Source organism: Patagioenas fasciata, chromosome 13 (assembly GCF_037038585.1).
Source record: "Patagioenas fasciata isolate bPatFas1 chromosome 13, bPatFas1.hap1, whole genome shotgun sequence".
Taxonomy (NCBI): domain Eukaryota; kingdom Metazoa; phylum Chordata; class Aves; order Columbiformes; family Columbidae; genus Patagioenas; species Patagioenas fasciata.
The window spans coordinates 22,174,589-22,180,878 of NC_092532.1; the positions used below are offsets into that span (position 1 = coordinate 22,174,589).

A 6,290-nucleotide genomic window follows, 5' to 3' on the forward strand; every position below is an offset into this window, starting at 1 on the left:
TAGCTTCTTTTCTTAGAATACATCTGTTTAATTATTAGCCTATTTAGATAGCTATGAGCCCTGGATGGAGGAGTGGGGAGTTGTTTTACCTAGGAGTTGAAGTATTCACTTAGAAGTAGGTCTGTACTTACCTTCCTCCTTCATTGAAAATATAACTGTATTTTACATTTTACAGAAATTACATTAAAAGTCAGAAAGGATAAACAGGCCTTGGAGCAAGGACCAAATGTAACGAGCACCTTACACTGAATTGCTGAGTTATCCATCCTTTCTCACCTTCTGAATCTGGAGGTTTTTTTCCTGCACAAAGGCACTGCTCTGAAGGAACAACATTCCTCACCTCCTGACGAGCCTTGTGTCTTGCAAGCCTTGTGTTTTGGGCACTCATCTGGAAGAGAAAAGATAAGGTTTGGAGTTCAAGCAAGAGGGAATTGAATCTGTGCTTGCCTTTTACAGGGCGAGCGTTCTTACCACTTGGCTATTGTACAGAAAAGAAAGACTCAGTATCTCCTTCTTTACCTGTTTTAAAAGGAAAATAGGAGTACTGCTCAAAGGGACCAGGTCCCTGCTTTCAATGAGGGGTGCTTGCTAAGGATCCGAAGTTCTTGGAGAGGACTAAGACCTAGAGTAGATTAATATTTAGTGGTATAACTTGCTGTTGGCTACCTGTTGGTAAAAGAGGATTCAGCTTGTTGGCTACTTCAGTCCCAGTGTGCAAGAGCTGACCCTCCCTTGGGCTGCACAGAGAACCTGATGGAGGAGCCCTCTTCCCTAAAATTAGATTCTGGTTCCACTCAGCGGACCAGGAGCTTGGAGGACAGCCCGTGCAGCACCCAGCCCCCAGACCCCACCTGGCAACCAGACTGTCACTTCTTATAGTCATGCGACTATGTTTTCGAGTTGGTTCTTCCTGCATTTTTGTTAGGTTTGGGGTTTGGGGTTTGTTTTGGTCAGTTTGCTTAAGTCCTCGAAACATAATTGTACATGTCTTTTTCTTTCCTAAAATAATGTGATCCAGGTTTTTAAGAGAGCAGATGTGTTCATCTGCTGTCATTCAGTGTATAAAAGAGCTACAAAATTTTTGTATCAAAAAACCTCAGAATGTGCAGAGATGTAGAAAATGGTATAGGCATCAATGAGAGAGAACCGACAGAAAACCTGACATGGTGTGTTTACTGAAAAGCACCTTTACCTCATGAATATTCCAGGAAGCTTTGACCCTTTCAAAATTTCCTGTAGGGATGAAAAATGCCACTTTTCCATGGGCTGTTTTGTTCTGATTTAAATGATGCTTAGGTGACAGAGAAGCATAGCAACACATGCAGTATTAACTACTGATGCCATTAACTACTGGTGACATAAATAGGCAAATACCTGACTTACCAATTGATTTTTCAACTTATTTTTTGCTAAGGTGTCCAAACATATTCAGATGTTCTCAGCACATCTGAAATAGAGAGTAGAGGTCATATGAAATAAAGGCTACTGCCTAAAGAGCTGACAAATGTGGTGCTTCTTACTGCAGGAAAGGTTCAGATTATGCTCGTAGACTGAAAAAGATCCGATTTGGACCATTACACAGAACTGACATTTAAAATAAGTGTCTGGATTAAATAAATAAATTTCATAGGTTAGTTGGGCATGAAGGAGATGCTGCATTTGTGAATGGCTGAGATCCATCGTCCCAGACGAATGAGGAAAATGATTTCCTCAGTTTCTCTAGAATTTTACGATATGGTTACAAATATACTGGCAAGATGGAACTTATTTTGTGCTTTAAGTCTTCAAAAAAAAACGTGTCTTCCTTGTAACGGGGATAACAACATGCGAAAATACCTGAACACTCCATTCAGAAAGAGACTCTTGGTACTTTCTACAAAATCCCAACCAGACTCCGTAATACACAAGCAGCAGTTCCAAAAGAACATCAGACAAGTAAAAGCTTTATGTGCTGTTCTGGAATCCAGGAAAAAATGTGTAGCCTTAGGCATTGTATTTAAATGAGTCTTCCAAGATCCTCGTGAATGTTAGCTCAGACACAGTTTATCTACCAGGGGGAAACCAGAGATGCAGTTTCACTGCCAAATTTCTTAATAAACATGAGCCACTGGCATTGTCCAAAATAGAGAAGATAAGCAGCAGTTGCACATCCCACTCATTACTATGCTATATTAAAGCTTAGCACAGTTGAGAGAACAACATTTCAGAAGTTATTTACAGTGATGTGAACAATTTAGTCTATAAACAAATGAGCAATAAATATCCCCATCCAGGAGATTAAAAAAAAAAAAAAAGATAGTTTTTACAAAAAAGTCAGAACATGTTTTTTCAAGCCTTGATTATCAAAGCAATGTTAGTGCCTTGGGTGTGTTTAGCAGAGTTATTTATTTGATTATATTTAAATTAGCTCGTGTTCTGTGTGCCTGCTAGGGAAAGACTCTCCTGCTCTTAGACGATACAAGACCTGATTGATATTCCAGCAGACGTGGACTCCTAAACAAATCTGATTAAAAAGCTGAAATTTGCTTGGTTTTTACCCTTTTTGTAGCACCAGTTAACATCATCCTCAGACTATAGCAACCTTTGGGTGAAATCTTTTCCTAAAGCAGCAATACGTATTTTTTATAGACTCATAAACTACGGGTTTTGTTGGGTTCCACAGAAAAGTGTCCGATAGACACAGCCTGGACATTAAACAAGCTGTGAATCCTAGTGGCGACCTGTAAGCAGATCAGCCAGAGACCCTGTTCCTCCCCACTCAGAGCAGCAGGAGCCCTTTCTTTGAGCCACCACTGCCAGGTCTCCTCCTAAGGGGTGAGCACTGGTATCAGTGGAAAATCAAAGGCCTAGGCATGTCCTTTGCAGATTGTCTTAACTCCCAGGTGTCTCTGAGACACTCCTGTGATTTGTGGGCCTTGTCTTTAGGTCCGTTATAGCCTGAAGTTCACCTTTCTGCTCTCTTGGTATCCTAAGGGTAAAACCAGAGGAGGTGCAAGGGCTGCGCTTGGCCTGTGGAGCTGAACCAGGCTCTTACCCAACCACAGCCTGTGCTCCCACTGTTTGGATACACCTTGGAAGAGACAGGCATAGTGAACCTCCCTTTGTCAGCCTTACTTAGCATCACTGCATTGCAGATTTGTTAATTGTACATATAAATAACATGCAAGTAATTTTCCTCACACAGATCCAGAAAATCAGTATTTGCACCTTGCCTTATCAATAGCATACGCTACCAATCCTGTACTGTCCTATACAATTTAATGAAGTGTATAGGTGAAAGGAGTGCATTTTTAAATATATTGTCTTCTCTTGTCCAAGCAAACTTCCAGGAAAACAGCGCTGCTTTGATTTGTACATTCGTACACATCCAAATGAAATAGAAGTGTTTATTTTTGTGCCCAAAAAGCTGAGTGGGTAGAGTTTCAGGAAGCAGTTATTTAGCAGACCTGAAATATCTTGATGTAATGCTAAGAAAATTATGTATTTTGGCAGTAAAAGCACATTTGTGAAAATCCTGAAAATAGTAACAGAAAGAATACTATTTTTCTGATCTTTACTCCTACAGAGCCTCTTCATTTTTCATGTAAAATATATTTGAATTTTTAAAAATCAAGCTATTTTTTCTCTTCTTACAGGGGCCTCTAATATGGATCCTCTGATCACTGCTAATTCTATTTCTTTTTCTAAATGAGAAAACAAATGACAAAGGGAAATGAGACAAATCTGAAATTTTGCAAAAATTCAATAGGCATTATTATTTTCCTATTTCTTAGCTTCACTGGTTATCTTTTTCATCTACCCACTAATCTAACTTTCTTTACATTTTGTTTTTACTTAAATAAACATTAAACACACTTGCCTACAGTAAGCTCTCTTGTTTTATTCTCTTTGCTCTCCTTTCCTGTACAATAAACCCATTAATTTTTCATATTTTATTTTCTGAGTTTCTCTTTTGTTATTTCATTCTTAATGAATTCTCTCTTAAGCTTACAATATCAATGCTTATTTATTATGGATGTATTGTACGGGAACATTTTTACTGTGATTTGATTTTTCAGCAGAAGACCTTGAAGTTCACTTTATGTAGAAGAAATGACAAAAAACTCCTTGGGAAATAATCCATGCAAAATAAACATGGCTAATTCAGGAGAGGGGAAAGAAACCAAACCCAAAGAACAACAATGACAGTAAACTGCCAGCATCTCTTTGGAAAGTAATAAATCCATTCTTGAAGGCAGCCTACATTAAACCAGGCATCCTTAGGTTTTTTGGCCTGTGAGATTCCAAGACAAGTTGCTTAGGTTTTTTAAGCCAAAGTTTTAGAGTAGTTTTCTTAGAGATTGTGTCAAATCAAAAGCAGCAAATTTTCTGCATTTATAGTTACGCTAGTAAAGCAGAAAAGATGTATAGGTCAGCAGGATGATATAGCATCACCATACTATTTGTTTAATTTATACTCAGTTAAGAATGTAATTAATAAGAAATATAAGAAGCAGTAGACCTCTAGGTAGGGATCTGTACCTGCTTAGGAAGCATTAGGAAGACACACGGGACCAAGTCAAAAGTCTATGGTAGTCACTTGGTATCTATCTCACTAATCCCCTCTTTTTCCGTGTTTTCCTGTCTGTGCACGGTAAGGTGGGTATGAAAGAAGACGTGAAGGAGTAGTTTGCCTCCTAGTGACCAGCGAGGTCTTTTGATGCAAAGATTCTATTCTGGGAAATTTTAATGTTGATATACCTTTAAGTTTCTATTATTATTGCAAAATCAAAATTATGAAATACAATTATTCTAAATGCTATCTGGCAGAAAGTTTCTTAAATAACTACTTCCTTCTGCTTTTTAAATGACATTGTTTTGGTTTACCATAGCAACAATTCCAGCCTGGGCAATGTAGGTTTGTATGATCTTGAACATGTTCCTTAACTATTCTTAGCTACTGTACTTTCCCAGCTAACTGTGGGATTGTCAAGATGAATTCATTGATTGGAGGCACTAAGCAGAGTCTTTGTAATGGGGTTGTAGGCAGATTTATGGGCTATAGGAGTTTTCAGTACCAGTGAGTAACATGAAGAGATGTCAGCAGCGTTACATGGCATATCTGGACTGTGAAAGAAATAAACTGAATGGGTGAACGAGGAGTTGGAAAACACTTGAAGAAGCTTAAAGCTTTAAACCAGAGAGACTTATCTGCTGTATTATAGGGAGACAGAAGATTTTACTGTACTTGATATATCATCCAGGCTCCTTTCTATTATACTGTCCTCCACTGTCCATCTTGCATAACTCTGAGTATAACTCAAAAAATTACTGTAAGTTTTCTGAATAATGAGTCAGAACATAGTAACGCTGTAAGCAATTAATATAATGATTTTTCATTTCTTTGCCAGGGCCAGCATTTTTTGAGATAGGACTATGAACTGTCACGTGCCTGATTTTGTATAACAGTATTTAGTATTTCGGAGATGCTCTGATGGAAACAAACATTCTATTTCTTTCTTACTAGAAATTAGGAAAGAATAGGAGTTTTCATTTGGCAAGGCTGTTATTTTAACTGGAATGGATTCATGTTCTCCTGACTATCAGCCTGAGTTCTGGATGCAAACAGATGCGTAAAGCTCAAGAGACAACTCACTTGGAAGTTCTCCATCCCCTTTGTAGCTCCAGCCAGAAATCCAGCCTGGGTCACCGTCACACCTTGCTCAGAACACAGACCGAGCCCCGGCACACCAGCGCACACCTGTGCGGTTCATCCCCTTCACCAGCCTGGCACTGCATCTTCTCTTCCTGACAAAATTCCACAGGAGAACATTTCCATTTGGTTTTGCATTTCATATGACAGCCCAGCTAAACACCAGTCAATAATTACCGAGGGCAATTTTAACAGCAAAGCAGGAGATAGCTGCGCATCCTTTGAATCGTATTTATATCACACTATTTATGTTCTTTGTACTCACTCTTCAGAGTCAGGATAAAAATTGGGTTATTTATACAAACCTGCCCTGAAGGAAGAATATTTGAAGAGACTTCCATTCCTGTCTCAGTAGTCATTCTTTATCACTTCTGCTTATTTTTTGAGAGTTAATTGTAACCATTTCAGTCTAGATATGGGAGAGAGAAGAGTCTGGACTGAGTAAATAAATCTCTTCCTCTAAACTTGGATTTCTCTTGCATATTTGCTTTTGCTGTTTCCTAAAAAGCCTCCCAAAGTGTACACTTGTGTTAAATTGCATGTAAAGACTAAGACAGATACTTCTGTGAAAATAAATCCACTTGTTCTCTCTGCACAA

The 6,290-nt window shown here is 38.6% G+C and overlaps 1 long non-coding RNA gene across 1 annotated transcript; it reads right to left on the reverse strand.

Annotated features, from left to right (window-relative positions):
• Positions 1–330: 330 nt before the first annotated feature.
• Positions 331–5,692, reverse strand: LOC139829053 (uncharacterized). The gene is made up of 3 exons (XR_011741272.1): positions 5,636–5,692; positions 1,384–1,447; positions 331–388 (listed from the first exon to the last, which is right to left on the reverse strand). It is a non-coding gene; the product is annotated as an uncharacterized lncRNA (long non-coding RNA).
• Positions 5,693–6,290: the final 598 nt, after the last annotated feature.